The 14,268-nt window shown below is 39.1% G+C and overlaps 1 long non-coding RNA gene across 3 annotated transcripts in view; it reads right to left on the bottom strand.

Annotated features, from left to right (window-relative positions):
- LOC140609494 (uncharacterized) overlaps positions 1–14,268 on the bottom strand; it is an 82,989-nt gene that overhangs the window by 33,141 nt on the left and 35,580 nt on the right. For all 3 annotated transcript variants that reach the window (XR_012011318.1, XR_012011316.1, XR_012011317.1), the window contains exon 3: positions 9,197–9,259. This is a non-coding gene — a long non-coding RNA (uncharacterized lncRNA). The remainder of the gene's footprint in view (positions 1–9,196; positions 9,260–14,268) is intronic.

Here is a 14,268-nt window from a genome sequence, read left to right on the forward strand (position 1 = left end):
CCTGATGCAGGGCTCAATCCCAGGACACTGAGCAGATGCTTAACCGATTGAGTCATCCAGGCCTCCCTGAAGTGAAAGCTCCTTTAATACCAATTTTCCAATAGTTATTGAGTGATATATTTAATTAAATAATTCAGAAAAATAGATTCCAGCCCATTTTGACCAAATTAGCTATGTGAACCTGGCAACAATAATAATGACCACAACTCTTTGTAGTATTTTATTAAACAAAACAACTCCATCACTTACAGCCTCCATTGTCTCATCTATACAACTGGAAGATTAAATTAGATGATCCTTAAGGTTTCTTCCAAGGCGGGGCAGCCCCAGTGGCTCAGCGGTTTAGCGCTGCCTTCAGCCCAGGGCATGATCCTGGAGACTCGGATGGAGTTCCATCAACCTCCCTGCATGGAGTCTGCTTCTCTCTCTGCCTGTGTCTCTGCCTCTCTCTCTGTGTCTCTCATGAATAAATAAATAATTTTTTTTAAAAAAAGTTTTCTTCCAAGGCTAAGATTGTGTGAATCTAAATGAAAAAAAATCATTAACAAGTGTTGAATAAGATACATTTGTTATAATAAGGCTTCTACCAAAGAGAGAGAGAGAAAACAAATCCCTATACACAAGAATCCAATAATCTAAAGTACCAGCAAGTCACAAATACAAAAGATGAAATAGAGGGATAAACACATATGACATACTTTTTAAATCTAGTGAATGGCAAAAGTTCAAATAAAGAAATACTGGAAAATGTGAATTATAATTCAACATTCAGTTATATACTGATATAGCCTTGTTTTTAACAAGAGACTGAAAGCGCTATGAGAGCAAGAACTATTTCTTTTTGGTTTGCACCTCACCACGTGTACACCTAGAATTGTGATTCACAGCAAATAATCGCTCAATAAACCTTCTGACCAGATAAATGAATGGATTAACAGACATTATTAAATAAATTGAGGGGGGAAATGTTGGGTAGCAGGAAGAGCAGCAGCCTCCATGCAGCCCAGCCTCACAAAAGCCCTGGGCACCAGGCATCTGGCATGTGCCCTCCTCACTGCCCACAGGTCCAAGGGGGAAGGTCAGTGCAGCCAAAGGGGCCATGAAGGAGGAACTCTAGAGATCCGCAAGGGTGTCAGCTAAACCTGCTCCTGCAAGAGTGGCAACAAAACCAAAAATGGCAGCAGCAGGGAAGGTTAAATCTTCAGACAAAAGAGTGAAACAAAAAAAAAAAAAACAAAAGAGTGAAACAAAAGGGAAGAAGAGAACAAAGGGAAAGCAGGTGAAGTGCCTAACCAAGAAACTCAAGAAAACAGAAGTAAAAATGAGGAAAGTCCAGTCCCTGACGAAGCAGCAAGGAAAGAAGCCAGTCTGATTAACATCACCCAGCACGGGATCCCTGGGTGGCTCAGTGGTTGAGGGTTGAGCGCCTGCCTTCGGCCCAGGGCGTGATCCTGGAGTCCCGGATGGAGTCCCATCAGGCTCCCTGCATGGAGTCTGCTTCTCTCTGCCTGTGTCTCTGCCTCTCTTTCCATTTCTCTCATGAATAAATAAATAAAATGTTTAAAAAAAATCACCCAGCATGTCATATCAGTCCTTGTCTTGTCTCCTTGTCTCCCTTTCTGATGATCCAGAGGAATATTCTTATCAATTATTTTGTAGATGGGTGTTCTTTAGTGAAAACACTTTGAATAAGGAGTGCATCCAACATCATCCTACTTTTGTAAGTGCGAGCACTTTTTTTAAGAGGCAAAATCATTTGCTTGTTGTTTATGTTTTGGTACAACCATAACATAATGACATACTGAATTATTCCAGGCTTTGACTGTCTTGCATGTCAGCTTAACATTCCATACATTAGGGGAAGGCTAGTTTTTACACCTGTAATACAAGCATACTGAAAGGCAATTTGGAGTTGCAGTGTGCATTTAATAGGTCTTGAACATGTTAAGTCAACTCTATTCCCATGTGGTTTTTAATAGAATTACTCCAGAAAGAAAACCTCTCCTTGATCTTGGCTCTCCCTGTCAGAACTGCGTATCCTCTGTCACACATTCACTGTCATCATAGTCCAATTTTTCTAATAACTTTGTTTATGTGCCGTGAAAGCCTGAAATTTGGGGCATGTAGTATACATATTACATTGTGAATTAGTGGGACCTATAATGTAACAGCTAATCAATATGTGAAGACATTGGTACTTGATATCCTCTTGAAGAAGATCTGCTTATAAATTTTGAGCTGGAAAGTCACTCGAATCACTGTTTAGAAAAGAATCACAACTACAGGACTTTTAAAATTTTCAATATGACTTTTAAGAAGTGTATAAATTGAAATATCTATGTACTAGTCCTCAAAATAACCAATAAAACCTCAATTATGAAAGAAAGGACAGAGAAAGAAAGAAAGAAAGATCCTTGATATCTCCACTAAGCACCTTGTGGGGCCCCTATGCAGCAAGAAAAATAGTAAAAGTATAATTTACTGAAGCCAGTTTACAGAGGGTGAGAGATGGAGCTTAACATCTGTTCACTTATTACAAGGGAGCTAAGAATACCTACCTATCTTAGTCTGTTAGAACTTCTATAACAAAATGCCATCAACTAGTGGCTTAAACAACAAACATTAATTTCTCAGAGTCTGGAAGCTGGAAAGTCCAAAATCAAGGTATTGCAGATTCGGGTCTTGGCGAGGGCCTTACTCCTGAATTGCCATCTTCTTGTATCCTTGCATGGCAGAGAACAGAGGGAGAAAGCAAGCTCTCTAATGTCCCTTTTTATAAGGGCACTAATTTCATCATGAGGACTTTACTCTCATAACCTACTTACCTCCCAAAGGCCCATGACTAATACCATCACATGAGGGATTAGGATTTCACAAGATGACTTTGGGGTGCAGAGCAAACATTCAGTCTAGCACTAGCTCAATGGGCTCTTGCTATGTAGCTTCATTGGTATGTTTGTTATTAAAAGGTCATCCTCCTCCAGCCTGACATTGGCAGGCTGATGAGAGAATGATGGTGGAGGACCGGAAGAGAAGGGATGTTTCTGGGTGGGGGCCCATTGGGCAGATGCACTGGATTAAGTGCGATCACCAGAAGTGATGAGCACTCTCAGTGCCATGTGGATGTCTTCCTGCGGGCATTTCTTCAGGCCATCCTCAGGGACTGGCAGCTGTCCTCATCAGAAGTTTTCACCATTGTAGACTAAGGACCCATTTTCCCAGCTGTCCACCGGGCATTGCCCAGTAAGACCTGTAACCCTGCCTTGAGACTTAACTAGGCTCCATGCTAACTGCCCAGTGTACAACTAGCAAGCATCTTACAGGAGAGAGTGGGTGTGATAGTGTCAAGGCAAAAGCCCACCCCCACTCCATTGACCAGCCAATCAGGGAACCTATCTCAGGTATGAGAAAGTTTTTAAATCTAAGATACTTCAACAGATTATCTATACTATGTGTTTCCAAAAGAAAAAGAATCCATAGCCATAAAAACTCTACATATACATTCACCATTGACATTAAATATGTTATTATTAACCAAAAATTTCCATCACCAACACAACAACAACAAAAACCAATTAGCAAATCAGAATAATGGTGGGTGTTTATTCTAAATTGTTTATTTGCTCTTATGGCTAATTGTAGCTAGCATTTTAAAAAATGTCAACACTGTATGGAAGCTTTTTAGAGCAGTAATTTGACACAGAAAACATTTAAATAATCTTTACTCATTTCCACATTTTATGAATGGGAAACTGGGGTCTGGAGGGGTTAAATAACTTGTGGCCAGGCTGGGAACATACCTCCCTTTCACCACAGACTCAACCATTTTTCTGGCAAGCAGTTTTTTCTATTGCCCAAGAAAGAAAGGTGTATGATTTTTCAAACAGCTGGAAAATTTCTGACTGTGGAGAATATTTTGATTCTCTGTGAACTCATCAAGCCATGTCTATTTTTCATAACATGCTTAAATCATAAAAGAAGGGGAAAAAAGCAAGTACTTCTGTACTTCCAAAAATGCATAGTAGTACCACATGGCCTCTAAACATCTAAAAAAATTTTAGCTGTGTTGCTCTGACTACAAAAATACACGTGCACATGTGCACACACACGTACACACAATCTGTGTATAAGAAACCTGAACCAGGAAAATTTTGGTAGCTTTAAATAAATTAATGAGACTTTTAGAACCACATGAATGTGACCAACACATTCATTTAGAATGACCCCTTTGTCTCTTACTGCCAAATAAGGTTTAAGAGATGATGTCCTTAAAGCAGTTCAAGAACATCTTGAAGGAGAATTAAGAAATGGGTGATAGAAGTCCCTTATCTTGATTCTTACTAAATAAAGCTCCAGCTATAATTATCACTATAGACAGATGAAAAAGATGAACTCACTTCCATCAGAATTAATGTGTGGGTGCAGGAGTCATCAGGCCTCAGTAGCAATTATGGAATCCTGGTGCTAATCTAGCTCAGTGACCTCAGGCAATAATACCATTTCTCTGAGTCTGTTTCTTCAACTGCAAAATGAGGGTAATAACAGTAACTTCTTCCCAGGATTGTTGTAAGGATTAAAGGAGTGATCTGTGAGTACTAAGAGTCTGTGTTCCCCACCAAAAAAAAAAAAATATATATATATATATAATATATATATTATATATATATTATATATATATATATATACTGAAGTCCCAATTCCTGGTAACTGTAACTGTGACCTAATTTGGAAAAATAGGGTCTTTGCAAATATAACCAAATTAAGATGATGAATTAAGGTGGGTCTTTAGCCATTATGATTAGTATTCTTCTAAGAGGAGAAGACCTACAGAAGGAAGAAATGCCTGTGAAGACAGAGGCAGAGATTGGTGTTATGCTGCCACAAACCAAAACACCTGAGCTACCAGGAACCAGAAGAGACCAGGAAGGATCTTCCCCTAGAGTCTTTGGCAGGACCTTGGCCCTGCCAACAACTTTGGTTTAGGCTTCTAGTCTCTAGAACTTTAAAAACATAAATTTTTGTTGTTTCAAGTCTCCAGTTTGTGGTATTTGGTTATAGAAGCCCTAGAACACTAATTCAGTAAGGTTTTGACATAGTGCTTGGCACTGAGTAAGAGCTCAGTATATTATTACTCAAGAGTGATGTGTATTTTGCTTTATACAGGGAGTGATAAATCATACATTATGTTATAAATCATATCATAAGCTTCAGGGTATTCCTTTAGCAAAGATCCCCAGGGACATTGCCTTTCCAGCTTCCAGGGCTCTTAAGAGCTACCGTGTCCTATCAAGGAAGTACTACCACTTGTTACATAGTAGGAAAGTCTGTGGAATCCCTTCTGGTCCAAGGTCCAACCCAAGGTATTTATTTCTAGCTCATTCTCAAATCCTCACAACTGCAATTTCCCTCAGAATTACCAATGGCATCCTACAAAAAGTGTTGGATTCCCATTGGTGTGTGGAAAATCCACACATCCACTTGTGGCCACAAGATTCTGCTTAAACAAATTGGCTTTTTTGTTTTGTTTAAAGATTTTTTATTTTATTTATTCATGAGAGACACAAAGAAAGAGAAGCAGAGACATAGGTAGAGGGAGAAAGCAGGCTCCATGCAGGGAGCCCGATGTGGGACTCGAACCCAGGACTCCAGGATCACAACCTGAGCTGAAGTCAGATGTTCAGCCGCTGAGCCACCCAGGCATCCCTACCTAAACATACTGAAACACACCTTCCGCACACCCCCTGCCCACCTTTCAGAGTGCCCTTAGACATTTTAAATTAGAGAAAAGCCTTCAGAACTAAGCAAATGTATATAGATTCTTCCAATTATTAGTTACTCATAGATTCTCAAAAGATCATTCTTTGCAAAATTCAGGTTAAATCTGGATTTCCATAAATTGGATTTTCTTTTTCATTTGAAATTTTATTTATTTATTTAAAGAGAGAGAGAAGAGGGGAAAGGGAGAGGGAGAAGGTCAAGCAGACTCAGTGTTGAGCACAAGGCCCTACACAAGGCTCGATTGTGCAACTTGTAGATCGTGACTTGAGCCAAAACCAAGAGTCAACCAACGCTGGATCAACTGAGCCACCCAGGTGCCCCTACATTGGGTTTCCTTAAAGCAGGTTATGTCTGTGCAGCAGCTGTGAGGAGAAATTGTTCTGATGGGCCTATCTAGTTCTTTCAGCTTATTATAGGAGCATGCATGGATTCCATTTAAAAAAATACCTAAGAAGGCATGAGCAGGCCAGTTGTTAATTGTTTCTTCCTTTACTTTTTACAGATCAGCATCACACAAGGCAGCAATCCTAGGCTGGGGAGATCAAGTCAAGCTTGGATGCAATATTTCGAGGAGATTTCAGTAAATCAGCAGAGTTCACCAGTTAACACAGCTGCCTCTTGACCATGCGGTCCCAAAGGAAACTGCATATGGGGAATTCAAAACTTTTCACAACACTTTCTATGAAAATCCTTGGAAACTGCTAAATCTTCTCTTGACTGTTGGAAAATGGATTCACCAAAAAGCTTTATTTGGTTGGGGGGGTGGGGGGTGCAGGCAAGGGAGAGGAAGGGATGGGGGAGGGGAGGGGAGACTAGGGCTTCAGCAGGATAGTTTGGGGGTAGAAAAGCAGGATTCTAGAAAGGGTTGGAATAGTAATTTATCTTTATCCTAATCCCTCCGTATTCCATCACATCCATAGCGAAACTCACATTTACCTCATGTGCAGAACTCACTTTTACTTCAAAGGGAATTCCACCTTTTCCAGGAATAAAAAAGCTATGAGGCACACTCGTTATGAAAAACAATCCTAGAAACATGATGTAAACCCCAGAAGTAATGCAAACTTGATAGCACTGGTGCATGCATTTCCATTTTAGGTCAGAACACCAAGATGAAGTCCTAATCGTGTTCCAATTCATTTTGACCTGAAGTAGATTAGCAATTGGATTTTGAAAAATGTGTGCCACGCTACATTGTTAAATCACTGTAAATCAAGGGATGATGAACTAACCTGATGTTAATTGTGAATATTGCTTCCAGGCCTCATTTCTTTAACAATGTAGAACTATGCTTTATTTTCAATAGCTTTTCCAATATGCTTAATTGCATATTATAACTGAAGCTCTTTGTAAAATTCTAAAGCCTTATCTATTAAAGCCTTATCTATTAAACATTCTTCCATTATTATTTAACTACATTCAATTCTTACACAGAAAATCTTCCCATTTACTACTCTCAAATAAAACTTTAGTAATTCTGTTTTTCTGAAAAAGAAAAAAAGATCTTTACAAAGCCCAATAAACTCCTCTCTTCTCCCTTTGATTGATAGAGATTTTTATCTGATAACACAACTCAGCAAATATCCGCTTTAGTAAGTACTAAATATAAAACACAGGAACATTTATTATTGGAATACCTCTAAATCCTTCATTGAATAGATCCTAATACTAAAAGCATTTTCAAAGTAAAAGGGGAAAAGACATAATAATCTTGTTATTACATTCTTTTCTTTACACTGGACAAAAAATTCCATCACCCACTGTATTAGCACTTTTCCAAGCCAAGTTGCTAATGATTTCTGACCTCTGCCCTTGGGTGCTTTCCAAGGGATTTCGAGGGATATATCACCTTGACTGGTATGCGATGTAACTATTTAGTAGAGCTATGAAAGTAACTATACGCTCCTTATCCTGGGGCTTAATGGGATCCAGGCTTGATATCATGAGCATTATTTAATAACTCAACATTCAAACTCTTTGCTTTATGAAGTTCAGCACTTTATTTTTTTTTCTTTTTTTTAAATTTTTATTTATTTATGATAGTCACACAGAGAGAGAGAGAGAGGCAGAGACACAGGCAGAGGGAGAAGCAGGCTCCATGCATGGAGCCCGACGTGGGATTCGATCCAGGGTATCCAGGATCGCGCCCTGGGCCAAAGGCAAGCGCTAAACCACTGCGCCACCCAGAGATCCCGAAGTTCAGCACTTTAACACATGCTGACCACTTGTTGCTTTTGCTGAGAATCTCCATAGCCTCCCAAACACAGAATATGCTTCCTACTCATTCAACAAATATTTGTTGAGTACGTACTATGTGCCCCGTCCTAGAATATGATGGTGAACCAAATAAACCCACTCCTTGTGGAGTGTAGAGTGAGAGCCTTTCCAGGAAATTGCACAGCATTCAGGCTCTCTTAAAATTTCCGTATAGACTCCCTACTACATTTAGCTACTTTTCGTTCACCTGAAATTCTGGGCATTTTTTTTTTTTTAGTCATTTCAAGTCCCTGTGCTTATAACACAGTATTACATTTATGTGGGAGAAAGGCTGAAGAAGTCCAAATAATTCAGTTTGTTGTGAAGACGTTGTATTATACATGAAACAATATTTCTAGATCATACTTTTCTCAGACAATTTAAATTTATGAGAGAGCACTGAATTCCATGTTACCACTGTAGTGTTTTAGAACCATCATCTTGTTACATGACTTTACTTCATTGTTTCTCATGAATTGGAGGTGGAAGGGAGGCGGGAGAGAATTAAGAAACTTAGCAACTCTGTTTTAAGGTATCACAAGCATTTTTTGCTATGTGTCCCCACAGTACTCAACACATACATCTATATATTGCATATTATTTTCTATAACCTGCCTTTTCCATTCCAATTTCCAATTTCTACCCTGTAATTTCTAAGTACACATAATTACTACTTCAGGTGTTAAATTCTACATTTGAAAGTATCTACACCCCAGCCCTCCAAAACAAAAGACATCCACTAGCTAGATACAATTACCACATTATAAAATGTGCAAATTTTAGCAATAATCATGATCTAAGAATATTCAAACATAGACACTCTTCTTCAAGGAGCTTAATTTAAAAGGCCTAATGGTGAAATCCAGGCTTTGTTTCAACAATTTTGACTTCAGTGTATATCTTTAATAAATGACCAATTTCCAAATGTTAAGAAACAGAAAATATTTAACCAAAAAAGCAAGTGTTACTATGTGAATATTTACAACCTTTCAGCATCCTTGTAGGGGAGAGTCTTTATCTCCCTGATTCTCAGTTCAATGTCCATTTATTTAATCAGTAGGGAAATAGATTTTTTGCACTCTGACTACCACGAGGCATTGTTCTAGGTGTTGAAGATAATGTTGCAGGAAATAAAAACAACTTACTGCCCCATGAAGCTTACCTTCTAATGGGAGAAGCAGACCGGCCCTTTGCTCTTCTCACTTAGTTACATGGGCAGGGACTCCTGCAAGGCATTAATGTTGATAGGCAATGCTGAATTTGTCTTTGTTATGAATAGTTTACTACATTTATTTTTTTTTAAAAGATTTTATTTATTTATTCATGAGAGACAGAGAGAGAGAGAGAGAGAGAGAGGCAGAGATAGAGGGAGAAGCGGGCTCCATGCAGGAATCCCAGAGTTCCAGGACCACACCCTGAGCCAAAGACACACGCTCAACCACTGAGCCACCCAGGCATCCCAGTTTACTACATTTAATATGTAGTTTGAATATGGCAATTTACCACCGCCATCTACCAGTGGTCTCCAGGTAATATTTTGTTGGCAATAATGTCCATACAAATACTGTTGAGATTTAGTAATTCTATAAATGGAAATAATAATGGAAGAGCATGGTATGTATTCTCATCAACCTGATTTAAAGGAAACCAATCAGGCAGCCTGGGTAGCTCAGCAGTTTAGCTCCACGTTAGCCCAGAGCCTGATTCTGGAGTCCCAGGATTAAGTCCCACATCCGGCTCCCTGCATGGAGCCTGCTTCTCTCTCTGCCTGTCTCTCTGTCTCTGTCTCTCTCTCTGTGTCTCTCATGAATAAATAAATAAAATCTTAAATTAAAAAAAAAAAAGGAAACCAATCAATTACATCGGAGGGGCAGTTTGACAGAGTTCACATCTGATATCCAGCCTTGACCAGTTGCCTGCGGCTGGCATCCATTCTGACTGATTACAGCCCGTGCTGTGGCAACTGTTAAAGATTTAAATATCACCCTGGCAATGCTTGCCAAAACTTCAGTTAAACATGCCCTTCGACCCAACAATTCCACTCACAAATATAACCTATAGATATACTTACATATATAAGAGAAATAATCTGTGAAAGGATATTTGTTGCAATGCTATTCATACAGCAAGGTATTGGAAAAGACCTAAACGTCCAACAATGGAGGTCTGATTAAATAAATCATAGAACATCCATAGAGTGAATTATTGTGCAGTTTTTTTTTAAAGTATGAGACAGGGGATCCCTGGGTGGCTCAGCGGTTCGTTGCCTTTGGCCTGGGGCGTGATTCTGGGGACCCAGGATCTAGTCCCACATCAGGCTCCGGCATGGAGCCTGCTTCTCCCTCTGCCTATGTCTCTGCCTCTCTCTCTCTATGTCTATCATGAATAAATAAATAAAATCTTTTAAAAAAAAGTATGAGACAAATGTGTGTAATGACATGGAAAACTCTTTTAAAAGCATCGTTTAAAAAACAACTCAAGGTGGTGAACACTGCAATGTGCTACCGTTTATGTATACATGCACACATACGTATATACACACGTAGCTGTAAGTGCAGGAATGTGTTTCTAGAAGTACATTCAAAAAACAGGTAACTAGTTGCTTGCAGGGAGGTGATTAGGTAAATAGCTAGCTACTGGAGAGTAGAGGGAAGACTTTTCACCTCAAATCCTTTTGCTACTTTCTGAATTTTATAATGTGTGTGTACAGCCTGCTTATACTAATTTTTGAAAGAAAGCCAAATATACAGTGTCCCTTATTTTCTTTACATCCAGGGAATAATTTACGCTTATCATGTATTTTAAAATGAGGGACGTAAAAATCAAACATTCTCAGGTAACTTCTACTTTAACCACAAAGTCCACCATGCATATACCTGCTGTGTTTTTTTTTCTTTTTCCCTCTTTGTCTTGTCATTCTAATAAAATGTTACTAAACTGGATATTCTATATTTCTCATGATATATGATTCAGAAGACTGATAAATAGCTCACACGGAGTTTAGAACCTATCCCTGATTTTTTTCTTCAGGCTTAATTTTGTTAAATAGGATGGAAAGTTACTTGCAAGGCCAGCACACTCCATGATAGAAGCTAGTTCTTAGGGGCTCTGGCTCTGTCAAGATCAAGCCCATTATTCATCCTCTAGCACATTACTTGTCAATTTCTACTCATTCATAGGCATACAGAAAAGACTCAAACCTATTGAACTTGACATTTTGTTTTTAGAAAATTCAGAATTTCTTTAGAAACCACCAAGGGAGACACTTGCAATCTTTTGGAAGGAAGGAGGGAGGAGGAAGGGAGGGGAGAAGTAAGAAACTCAATTTAATTATTTAAGGGCAATGTCTTTAATTTTTCACTTTACTTATTGTCAACCGTTGATGCATATTGACATAAGTACAAATAGATTATTTTCAAAGGCTGTCAGGGAAGATTTTTAATCTATAATAAACAAAGAAAAGTTTGCATCTCCAGAAAAGTAATGAAACTTTGTGTCAAGATAAATTTAGCACTTAACATTTGCTACAGATTTAAATCAATGCAGATAGTGCTAAATAAAACAAAACAAAACAAAAAAAATACAAGGGAAGATTCAGAAACATTGATCACGGCCAAAATACGCCCCAACACTGTTAAGAGGTTTACTTCGGTAATATCTGTGGTCATTGACTAGATCAATGAAACTCATTCTTTCAAGAGCATCCAATTACGGTTTACTGTAGAGTGAGCAGTCTAATAAATCAGCATACTTTACATAGAATTAGACAAAGCTAACATGCAAGTTAATAACACAACATGAAAAACCTAGGATCAACTCCCCTTAGGCCCAGAAAAAATAGTCTTCTGATAAATTATTTAAGTTTGATTCATAGATGCAAACATTTCAAAGCCATGTCTTTCTGATGGTTTACGGCCAACAGTATTAATAGAGTTTGATTAAGCACTTAAGAGAGAAGATCAATATACTTCTGTCATATTTACACAGTAAAAAAACGGCATGTTCAGTGAGTGCAAACCAACATGAATTGAGGTACTATATTATTCAGAAAGTTAACTGATATTTTTCACAACTACTTTGGTCATTTGGAAAATGGGCCATCTTAATAGAATTCAACAGCTTAGATGCAACAGACTGAAACATAAGTAAGAAAAATACCAGAAACAGAATAAATCAAGTCAGTTAATATTGGCTTGAGAATTTTTTTTTAAGATTTTATTTATTTATTCATGAGAGACAGAGAGAGAAAGAGAGAGGCAGAGACACAGGCAGAGGGAGAAGCAGGCTCCATGCAAGGAGCCCGATGCGGGACTCAATCCCAGGACCTGGGGACCACGTCCTAAGCCAAAGGCAGATGCCCAAACGCTGAGCCACCCAGGCGTCCCAAGAATTTTCTTCCAAAGAAATATACACTGATTATGGGTAGAGAATATTGGTTGACAGCCAAGAAAAATACTAATAATAACAAATGACTTAGGGCTTTTGGCCTCTGGTGGTGAAAGAAGGAATTCAGACCTTAGGCTCTCCGGCAAGATGTATTAACAATTACAGCTCAGGGGTGCCTGGGTAGCTGTCTATTAAGCCTCTGACTCTCAATTTCAGCTCAGGTCACGATCTCAGGATCATGAGATGGAGCCCTGTGTCAGGCTACATGCTCAGCAAAGAGTCTGCTTGGGATCCTCTTTTTTTCTCTCTCCCTCTGCCCCCTCCCCCTGCTTGTGAGTACGCTCTCTCTAAAATAAATAAAATCTTTAAAAAGAAAAAAAGTTACAGTTCATTACAAGAATGTTTCACTACAATTGACATCTGAGTTTTACCCAGACAGCTGAGTGTAGATGGCTAGCCCTGATCATTAACATCCCAAAAATGACGACACAATGTACAGATGATTTAATTCCTGATGACTCACAGCAAATGTTTGCACAAGTGGAAAGCCGCTTCTAAAAGTGCGTTATCTAGAAGTTCAAAGCACTACCTGTTGTTCCTCCAGGATTGGAGGCACTGGAAGGCTCCTAGCAGTTGAAGAGTGTAACTTCAGGATTTGAACTAATAGACACAGTCTTGATCCCAAAAAGCAGACCAGTAGGGCTGGGTCATGACTGAACTGAATATTAAATTTAGGTGTTAGAGCATTAGGGTGGAGAGTCAGAAATGCTAAGTCAGTGTCTTGGATTTGTATTGAAGAAGCAGGGAATAGGAACCAGCTATTGGGAAGTAAATGAAAAGAGAAAGCTTTTTTTAAAAAAAAAAATATTTATTTGGGATCCCTGGGTGGCTCAGGGGTTTAATGCCTGTCTTCAGCCCAGGGCATGATCCTGGAGTCGTGGGATTGAGTCCCACATCTGGCTCCCTGCATGAGCCTGCTTCTCCCTCTGCCTGTGTGTCTGCCTCTGTGTGTGTGTGTGTGTCTCTCTCATGAATAAATAAATAAAATCTTTTAAAAAAATTGTTTATTTAAATAGTCTCTGCACCCATCGTGGAACTCAAATTCACAACCCTGAGATGAAGAGTCACATGCTCTTCCAAGTGAGCCAGCCAGGGGCCCCAAGAGAAAGCTTTTGAAAAGCAATACATTAGAGTGGAAAGATTATGAAGTTTGGAACCCAAAACATCTGAATTTGACTCCACTGACTACCTCCCTGCTTAGACTCAATATTCTGATCTATAAAATGGGGATAGTAATGGTACTTTTTTGTAGTGTTGTAAGAATTTAATGAGAGCATATGGAAAAATACCTGTGACAGGGCTTAAAAATGAATATTTAAGCAGGTGCACATGTTTTCTAACTATAATTCAGAAGTACAGGGGAAATATAGTTTCCTGATTTTGTCTTTAAATATTCTTATATCAGGGATGCCTGGGTGGCTTAGTGGTTGAGTGTCTGCCTTTGGCTCAGGGCATGATCCCAGAATCCCTGGATCGAGTCCCACATCAGGCTCCCTGCATGGAGCTAGCTTCTCCCTCTGCCTATGTCTCTGCCTCTCTCTCTCTGTATCTCTCATGAATAAATAAATAAAATCTTTTTTTTTAATTTTTTTTAATTTTTATTTATTTATGATAGTCACAGAGAGAGAGAGAGAGGCGCAGAGACACAGGCAGAGGGAGAAGCAGGCTCCATGCACCGGGAGCCCGATGTGGGATTTGATCCCGGGTCTCCAGGATCGCGCCCTGGGCCAAAGGCAGGCGCCAAACCGCTGCGCCACCCAGGGATCCCAAATAAAATCTTTTTTAAAA

This window comes from Canis lupus, chromosome 18 (assembly GCF_048164855.1).
Source record: "Canis lupus baileyi chromosome 18, mCanLup2.hap1, whole genome shotgun sequence".
Taxonomy (NCBI): Eukaryota; Metazoa; Chordata; class Mammalia; order Carnivora; family Canidae; genus Canis; species Canis lupus.